Source organism: Dermacentor albipictus, chromosome 1 (assembly GCF_038994185.2).
Source record: "Dermacentor albipictus isolate Rhodes 1998 colony chromosome 1, USDA_Dalb.pri_finalv2, whole genome shotgun sequence".
In the NCBI taxonomy this organism is placed as follows: Eukaryota; Metazoa; Arthropoda; class Arachnida; order Ixodida; family Ixodidae; genus Dermacentor; species Dermacentor albipictus.
This window is the reverse complement of record NC_091821.1, coordinates 139,382,522-139,393,082: the sequence shown is the minus strand read 5'-3', so window position 1 is coordinate 139,393,082 and position 10,561 is coordinate 139,382,522.

Here is a 10,561-nt window from a genome sequence, read left to right as displayed (position 1 = left end):
GTCGTTGCTGTTAACTGATTATCTTGCTACACACACACAATCTTGGTAATGATCATGGCTGCATATCTTAAGATTTGCAGGCTACATTAGAGGCACCCGCCGTGGTTGCTCAGTGGCTATGGTGTTGGGCTGCTGAGCACGAGGTCGCGGGATCGAATCCTGGCCATGGCGGCCGCATTTGGATGGGGACAAAATGCGAAAACACCGGTGTACTTAGATTTATGTGCACGTTAAAGTACCCCATATGGTCAAAATTTCTAGAGTCCTCCACTACAGCATGCCTCATAATCAGAAAGTGGTTTTGGCACGTAAAACCCCATAATTTAATTTTAATTTTACATTAGAAGCAAAGGCAGGAAACTTAATTGTGTAAAAGTTAAGTAGAATGACCCAAAAGTTAGCCTCTTAGAAAGGACATTGAGGCCTGGCTTGGAAAGTAAGCATTATTTACTACTAACTCGGGATTTGATTATTCTGTTTTTGGAGTACCACTTCATGGCCAGGGTGGTGGATGAGTGATGAACTTGCAAGTTTTAAAAATGATTTGAGGGACCCTAAAAGATGTACAGCATGAAAGTGGTATATGCAAGCACTTACAATGCACTGTTCAAAAAACTCCCAGAAATGTTTTTGGAACAGGTGAACTAATTGCAGAATTACGTTCTGAAGCGATTGAAGCAGCAGTGTTCTTGCCACTGCGTTCTCCCAGTTTCCTGTAGCCTTCTCTCTTCTATATTACATTTTTTTAGCACTTCCCACGCATGCTTGTGACATGCAGTGGCTGCGAGTTCCTATGACAACTTTTGGGTAAAGCTTACCTTTATAGTGGAAATGCAGGGGAGCTTGAAGGAAATAGGGCTAGTACTTTGTGCAACACTGGCTGGTCCTAGTGCAGGAAAAGGCACTAAGGGACATTACAGACAAATATTAAATCAGCGTAGGTTAGATTACTCTCTTTACACCTTTTTCAACATTTTTTTCATGCCAGGCGATGACTTAGTGGCAGAGAAAACTGCAACTGAAGGTGCCTCACAAATCTTCCACAGTTCAAATTGTCTGACTAACGGAGTCCCATAGGCGCCCTAAGCTGTGCTGGCAGTCTTGGAGGTAATGCTCTGCTGGATGCTACTGCCTGCTCCAAGTCAGAGTCCCACTTGGAGAAGGCACGAAGTTCCTGCAAATATAGCCATCAGAATCGTGTGAATACATCAGCTCTGTGGGAAAATCCAGTAAAATTGGCAAACTGCATTTTCTTTTACATTGAAATGCAAGAAAACCTTTTCGTTGTAATATTTTCACCATAATTTGCTAAATATAGAGTGTGTGTTATACATGCATGCATGCATACGTGTCTTTATTATGTGCCCAGAACAGCACTAGGGTTACATTATGGTACACAGTAAAAGTGGTACAATAGCATGTCAGTGACATCTCAATAAATGCGCACACATAGATACAGACAAAACAACTACCTAAAAGATGTATACTTGTGTGTGTGCGTGTGTGTGTGTGTGTGTAGCAGTAAGCATAGGCATTTAGACAATCTCCGAGACATCTTCAAAACTGCAGAGCCCAAAAAGAAATTGATGTAAGCGAAAGATTATTGCTAGTATTTGTATTCACTGCAAAGGCAAGCCTTTCATTTGCTTGTGGTGAGCGAAGAGCTCAAAATGTTGTGTCAGCCTCGCTGGAACGCAGAATTTCATGCCACATAGTAACCAACGTGTGTCAATAGTTCCTTGAATTTTATATTGTGGGAATCAGTATCATATATATTCACCCTGGGGATGCCAATCATTACCCACGTTTACATCATTTTCTTGCTTATGAAAGCTCTATTTTCTGTAAAAGTGATGCTTTGGACACCCTAAAGTGCTGATCTGTCAGTTTAGCTTGACTTAAAGGGGCACTAAAGGCTAACACTAAGTCAACGTGGACTGTTCAAATACCATTCCAGAAACCTTGCAAAGCTTGTTTCGTGCCAAGAAAAAACATGATTTATGAGAAAATTGTCTCTGAAGGGTCTGAATACCTTTTTTAAAATTCAAATCTCCCTCCACCCACCCGGGGGAGTGGGGAAGTTGCCTATGCCACCACCACCCTTTGCTGCCATCGGTCAGTAAAATGGCGCTTGACAGACGGCGGTACCGAGCCATGACAGATAAAGTCAGAGCAGCAGATTCTCCGCTGCAGCTGCTTTTTGACCAAGTGATGTAGACTGATCGGGCATCCTGCGACATCACGTGGAAGTTGGATTCTCTTCTACTTGCAGTTTGTGCGAGTTTTGCAAGCCAGCAAAACTAGCGCAGCAATGCGTGATAACTACTGAAACGCGAAAGTGTGGGCAGTGCGGAGTCGAGAGAAAATGAAACTGTTTGACCGCCCGCATCGTTGTCAATGAGTTCTTTTGTCTAAACATGAAATAAAACTGGACAAGTAGCATTTTGCTTGTCTTATAATACAATACAAGGATGTTTTGTGCAACGAGTGGTTGAGTACTAGTGACAGAATTTAACTGAAAAGTGCTTTCATCATAGGGCAAGTACTTGAATTTCCCGGGGGAGTATCTAATTATGTCCTGCATTTACTTCAATTTCTCTATTATTAAGGTTCTGTTTGCGACAATATTGACGCCTTAGAGATTCTCAAGCACTAACCTATCACTTTAGCTTGACTTAATATTTGCCTTTAGTGTCGATTTAATACATTTCCTTTCAGTGTCCCTTTAAACTTTTGATCTTTATCTGAAGGGTTATGTTGAGAAGGCACAAGAAGCATGCCTCTTTCTTTTTAGGTGGAGGGGTTACTGTGTGATACTAGACAACATGCTACATCCAGTTTTTTTTTTTTTCAAGGTCACAAGATCAGGAAAGTTTCCCTTGGAGTTACAAGAAAGTTGTGGTTTTCAAGAATATTTACTAAACATAGCAGACATTAATCGTAATTAGGCATGCTTGTTTTAAGTCTACAGCCATTCTCTGGTAGGGATACATAATAAGAAAGCACAATTCTTGTGATGGTTATTTGTTTAATCAGTACTTTAAAGTGCAATCATTATAAAAACTTCATTTATTCATTTAAAGCTTCACTGTCATCATCATCATCATCAGCCTGATTACGCCCACTGCAGGGCAAAGGCCTCTCCCATATTTCTCCAACAACCCCGGTCATGTACTAATTGTGACCATGCCGTCCCTGGAAACTTCTTAATCTCATCCGCCCACCTAACTTTCTGCCGTCCCCTGCTACGCTTCCCTTCCCTTGGAATCCAGTCCGTAACCCTTAATGACCATCGGTTATCTTCCCTCCTCATTACATGTCCTGCCCATGCCCATTTCTTTTTCTTGATTTCAACTAAGATGTCATTAACTCGCGTTTGTTCCCTCACCCAATCTGCTCTTTTCTTATCCCTTAACGTTACACCTATCATTTTTCTTTCCATAGCTCGTTGCGTCGTCCTCAATTTGAGTAGAACCCTTTTCGTAAGCCTCCAGGTTTCTGCCCCGTAGGTGAGTACTGGTAAGACACAGCTATTATACACTTTTCTCTTGAGGGATAATGGCAACCTGCTGTTCATGATCTGAGAATGCCTGCCAAACGCACCCCAGCCCATTTTTATTCTTCTGATTATTTCTGTCTCATGATCCGGATCCGCAGTCACTACCTGCCCTAAGTAGATGTATTCCCTTACGACTTCCAGTGCCTCGCTGCCTATTGTAAACTGCTGTTCTCTTCCGAGACTGTTAAACATTACTTTAGTTTTCTGCAGATTAATTTTTAGACCCACTCTTCTGCTTTGCCTCTCCAGGTCAGTGAGCATGCATTGCAGTTGGTCCCCTGAGTTACTAAGCAAGGCAATATCATCAGCGAATCGCAAGTTACTAAGGTATTCTCCATTAACTTTTATCCCCTTTTCTTCCCAATCCAGGTCTCTGAATACCTCCTGTAAACACGCTGTGAATAGCATTGGAGAGATCGTATCTCCCTGCCTGACGCCTTTCTTTATTGGGATTTTGTTGCTTCCTTTATGGAGGACTATGGTGGCTGTGGAGCCGCTATAGATATTTTTCAGTATTTTTACATATGGCTCGTCTACACCCTGATTCCGCAATGCCTCCATGACTGCTGAGGTTTCGACAGAATCAAATGCTTTCTCGTAATCAATGAAAGCTATATATAAGGGTTGGTTATATTCCGCACATTTCTCTATCACCTGATTGATAGTGTGAATATGATCTATTGTTGAGTAGCCTTTACGGAATCCTGCCTGGTCCTTTGCTTGACAGAAGTCTAAGGTGTTCCTGATTCTATTTGCGATTACCTTAGTAAATAGTTTGTAGACAACGGACAGTAAGCTGATTGGTCTATAATTTTTCAAGTCTTTGGCGTCCCCTTTCTTATGGATTAGGATTATGTTAGCATTTTTCCAAGATTCCGGTACGCTCGACGTCATGAGGCATTGCGTATACAGGGTGGCCAGTTTCTCTAGAACAATCTGCCCACCATCCTTCAACAAATCTGCTGTTACCTGATCCTCCCCAGCTGCCTTCCCCCTTTGCATATCTCCCAAGGCTTTCTTTACTTCTTCCGGCATTACCTGTGGGATTTCGAATTCCTCTAGACTATTTTCTCTTCCATTATCGTCGTGGGTGGCACTGGTACAGTACAAATCTCTATAGAACTCCTCAGCCACTTGTACTATCTCATCCATATTAGTAATGATATTGCCGGCTTTGTCTCTTAACGCATACATCTGATTCTTGCCAATTCCTAGTTTCTTCTTCACTGTTTTTAGGCTTCCTCCGTTCCTGAGAGCATGTTCAATTCTATCCATATTATACTTCCTTATGTCAGCTGTCTTACGCTTGTTGATTAACTTCGAAAGTTCTGCCAGTTCTATTCTAGCTGTAGGGTTAGAGGCTTTCATACATTGGCGTTTCTTGATCAGATCTTTCGTCTCCTGCGATAGTTTACTGGTATCCTGCCTAACGGAGTTACCACCGACTTCCATTGCACACTCCTTAATGATGTCCACAAGATTGTCGTTCATTGCTTCAAGACTAAGGTCCTCTCCCTGAGTTAAAGCCGAATACCTGTTCTGTAGCTTGATCTGGAATTGTTCTATGTTCCCTCTTACCGCTAACTCATTGATCGGCTTCTTATGTACCAGTTTCTTCCGTTCCCTTCTCAGGTCTAGGCTAATTCGAGTTCTTACCATCCTGTGGTCACTGCAGCGCACCTTGCCGAGCACGTCCACATCTTTTATGATGCCAGGGTTAGCGCAGAGTATGAGGTCTATTTCATTTCTAGTCTCGCTGTTCGGGCCCCTCCACGTCCACCTTCGGCTATCCCGTTTGCGGAAGAAGGTATTCATTATCCTCATATTATTCTGTTCCGCAAACTCTACCAATAACTCCCCCCTGATATTCCTAGTGCCTATGCCATATTCCCCCACTGCCTTGTCTCCACCCTTCTTTTTGCCTACCTTGGCATTAAAGTCACCCATTAGTATAGTGTATTTAGTTTTCACTCTACCCATCGCCGATTCCACGTCTTCATAGAAGCTTTCGACTTCCTGGTCATCATGACTGGATGTAGGGGCGTAGACCTGTACAATCTTCATTTTGTACCTCTTATTAAGTTTCACAACAAGACCTGCCACCCTCTCGTTAATGCTATAGAATTCCTGTATGTTACCAGCTATATTCTTATTAATCAGGAATCCGACGCCTAGTTCCCTTCTCTCTTCTAAGCCCCGGTAGCACAGGACGTGCCCACTTTTTAGCACTGTATATGCTTCTTTTGGCCTCCTAACTTCACTGAGCCCTATTATATCCCATTTACTGCCCTCTAATTCCTCCAATAGCACTGCTAGACTCGCCTCACTAGATAACGTTCTAGCGTTAAACGTTGCCAGGTTCATATTCCAATGGCGGCCTGTCCGGAGCCAGTGATTCTTAGCACCCTCTGCAGCGTCGCAGGTCTGACCGCCGCCGTGGTCAGTTGCTTCGCAGCTGCTGGGCACTGAGGGCCGGGGTTTGATTGTGTTGTTCATATAGGAGGTTGTGGCCAAGTACTGCACCAGGGTGGCCAATCCTGCTCTGGTGAGGGAGTGCGTTACCGGTTCTGGTCACCGGGATCAGGCCACACTCCAGGCCTGTTTATGCAATTTTATCAACACGCGGATTTTTTTTTTTTTTAATCCGGTGGAAAATTGCCGGCACCGGGATTCGAACCACGGACCTCTTGCACGCGAGGCGGGTGTTCTACCTCTACGCCACCGCTGCAACTGCAGCTTCACTGTATATTTAGTTTAATGCCCAACAGGCATTAGAAAGGGAGTGGACTTGTACAATTTATGCTGTGTTTGTTTAAATGCAGGTCTGCCCTTCTAAGAACAGAAGAGAGCTTGGAGACGAGATCTTTATACTAGCTTACATTTTGCATAACATCAGAGTTGGAGGTCACAAGTAGCACATTCAATTGAACATGACATGACAATGTACCATATTTTCCAGACTAGAAATTGCACCTTTGTATAAGTCGCACCCCCCCCCCCCCCACTTTTTGCAAGCTTGGAAGAAAAACTTTGTATATAAGTTGCACCGGTGTGTAAGATGCACCTATTTTAACTCGGCTGGCATAATGAATGTGATTATGCACACTTCTACACTCATTGAAAAGTGCTGTGCTTACCCATTTCAGGGCACTGAGTTTCCATAAACAAAAATGTTTACGGGCCATAAATTCTAACACAAGTTGTTCAACCAACATTTCTCTTAGGTAGGCGCAAAACAACATTTATTGCACTTCGCTAACCATCAAAGGCCTTGTCCTCCAACACAGTCAAAAAGTTCAACTACTTCGGTCAGCAGCATCGCTGGGTCACCGTCATCAGCCTCTGAATAACTTTTACCCGACGTAGGCACGTTGCTGTGCTGGCATTGCTTTTACAGTGTGGTGTGCTTGGGACAAAAAAGAATGATCATATTGGTCTGGCCAGTATGCATTATTTTATGCATATATAAGTTGCACTGTTGTATAAGATGCCATGGGCGCCGACTACGGGGGGGCTCTGGGGTCTGAGCCCCCTATGGAGTTTTCTGGGGGGGGGGGGGGGGGCTGAGCCCCCTTTGGGTGATGCTGAAGCCCCCTACCCACTCCCCCCCACGCACTCACATTTGAAGTGCCATTAACAGAACTTTGTCACCCACATCATTTGAAGTTTCTTTTGACTTCCCTCGACCATTTATTCCACTTGAAATTTTACTGGGGCTATTAGCTTACTGTATCATTGTTGGCGGAGACTTGCACAGCTTTTAGTTTATACTTTCGCTTTATTTCTGCAAATCCTGACAATAGGAGAACATGCGCTTTGAAGCACTAGCGGCGGCTGCCTCATCCGTATTTTCTCACTACAGCATTGTTTTAAATTTCCACTGTAAACAGCATGCACACACACACATTTATTGTATTTACATATACACACAGGAAAAAGTTTATTGTATTTTTTAAAGAGATCGAGGTAGCCAATTGGATGGATGGATGGATGCGAAACTTTAATAAGGTCCTGAGGTACGCGACTCAGCGCGCTGCGGGCCGCTCCCACGTTGGGACAGTCAGGCCTTGCCCGACCGCCGCATCGTGGGCCCTCTGGACAGCCCATAGTTGCACCCCGGCATCAGGGCTCTTGATAGCGGAGAACCACTTGTCTTCATTGATTTCTTCTGTGCCTCGTAACGAGGGGCAACGCCAGAGCATATGATCTAGGCTAGCGATGTCATTGCAATGCCTGCAAGAACTAGTGGCATAGGTGTCGGGATAAATTTTGTGGAATAAAGCCGGGCTGGGATATGAGCCTGTTTGCAGTAATCTGAGGGTCAATGCCTGCGCTCTATTTAACTTCTTGTGTGGAAGGGGAAACTCTCTCCTGCCGAGATAAAAGTGCTGCGCAATTTCGTTATATGTGGTCGGTTGATCTCTATTCTCCACCGCTGCGGGCCGGCGTTGGAGTTCTCCATGGTCGCGGAAAGTGAGACCTCGCGCCTTGGAGTGGGCCAGCTCGTTGAGGTTGGTGGGGCCTCCCGTGATGGATCCCATGTGAGCGGGGAACCACGTGAGAGTGTGGGTGGTGATGCTTTTGCCGTCGAGGATGCGACAGGCTTCCTTACACACGGCGCCAACGCTGAAGGCACGGATGGCTGCCCTGGAGTCGCTGAAGATATTGGCATGTCCGTCATCCAGGAGGGCCAAGGCAATGGCCACTTGCTCCGCCGCACGCGACGACGTGCTTCGTACCGAAGCCGCGTTAACGGTCGAACCCCTGTGGTTGATTGACACTACCGTGAAATTGTCGCTGTTGCCATACTGGGCCGCGTCAACGAAGCAGCTGCCGCCAGGGAGTTCTGTTGCGCGGCGTAGGAGCGCTACCGCTCTGGCCTTCCTTCTTTCTACGTTGCGCTGGGGATGCATATTGCGCGGGGCAGGCGATATGATGATGTTAAAAATTATTTTAGAGCGCAGCTCTTTGGCGTCCGTTCCTGGGTTTCGCGTCGTCGTCGGCGTTGTCGTCGGCGTTGTCGGCGTTGTCGTCGGCCTCGTAACCAGCTCGCCGACGAATCTGCTGCTCCGCCGCCGCGCATGCGCGGTGTCGGCTCTCCGGGCGAGGGAGGATGATGGAAGGGAGGAGGAGAGACTGTGGAGGAGGGCTGGCTACACAAATGGCTCTTTGGCGTCCGTTCCTGGGTTTCGTGTCGGCGTTGTCGTCGGCCTCGTAACCAGCTCCGCCCCCCTTTCATCCCCCCAGCGCTAGCAGCGACCGACTGATACCGCTTTCGTGGGTCCGCTACCGCACTCACGAAAGACGTCGTGCACTTCCTGCAACTCGCATTAACCGTCCATCGATCCACACCGATGTTAGTAGTGGAGGACTTTAATGTTGACATAAAGACAAACAGCAATTTCCTAACACTTATGCGGGAGAACATCCCGTTCCTCTCGCTCGTAACGCGTCCCACGGCTGTGACAACCTCGCGAGGCACTTGTATAGATCTCGTCTTTGAGAATCAAGCATTGGTGTACCAAGTCGAACATATATCAGTCTATTTCTCCGACCACAAAGCTTCCTTCACGACTGTCAAGAACTGTTAGTGCAGTCTTTGTTAAAGGAATACGTGTGAAAAATAAAAAAAAAATTCTGTGATAGCGCATACATGTGTTGCTCGATTTCTTTGCCTCAATCTATCGAAAAGGTGAAACAGCTTATTTGCTGCGCTCAAATTTCGCATTAGGAAGTAACGTAATCGTCGGTAATTTTTTAAAGGTATGGATAGCCTATGCCTAGAGAATCAATATGTTGCTGTATGTTCACAATGCTTCAAATTGACTGGGGTGCTTTTTTGACCTTGAATAAAACCTATAGACTTCAGTGACCCCTTCAGCAGTCTTTTATTCATGATGTGTGAAATGCACGTGAATGTTGTGTGTCTCAGTATTGTTTCTCTTTCCAGTAAGCAATTCTAACGAGTCACGAAAAAAAAAACATTTCTAATAATTTACAACATTTATTAGGGATGGAAACATCGTCAGTTGCATGCAAAAGTAATAAATATATATAGGGTGTCCCAATGAACTATCATGCACCAAGATTTAAAAGAAGTGCAATGCGTGACTCGAAGGAAACCTAGTGCATATTGTGTACAATACAGTGGAGTAGCTGCCAGTAATTCTTTTTGTTACTGAGATTTAATTAGGTAATTGTAATTATCTAACTCGAGACATACTGTCCTATTTATCAAAGTATCGCTGAGGCATTTGAAGGCACAGCGAAGGGACATCTAATTGCGGTATTTTCAGTGACGTACTAATTGCGTACTAATTTTTTTTCTGACTGATAAATAAACCCCACGAAATGTGGAGAATACCATGTGGCTGCGCTCCAACCCGGATCATAAAGCGGCGCCCTGGAAGAGGCTCCTTCTGAGTTAGCCAGAACAAAATGAAGGAAATAAAGAAAAACATAGTGATTGAGCTGGTGCCTTATCTGCCGCGCCCCGACCGAAGTAACAAGTCGCGTTTGAAGTTAGTTAATTAGAAACAAGCTATGGTAGCTGTTGTCTTAGCGTAGATAAAGTGCCCGGATGTATTTTTTTTCTCTCTCTTTTTGCCACAAAACCTATCACCAAAAAAGTGAATTGACAACATCAGTGCAAATGTTTAAAGGTGCGCTTTGTTTTGTCCCAGTCGCCATGTTTTTCTCTAATGAGGAGAAGGTAAAAATTATCCTTGCCTTGGCAACTGTAAATGACAAGAGGAAGGCCACAAATATATATCAGTCGTGGAAGTGCGACGGTAGACCAAATGCGTCGACTATCATCAGAAATGATGAAAACCTGAGACAAACCAGCAGCTTCAGGAAACAGCGGCGGAGGATTCGATCTAGCCTGCACATGGATGTTCTAGCATTTATGGCCTCAAACCCTAATGCTAGCATGCGGGATGTGGCCGCCCAGGGACCAATTTCCAAGTAATCAGTTTGGAGGATTCTAAATGAAGGCCTTTG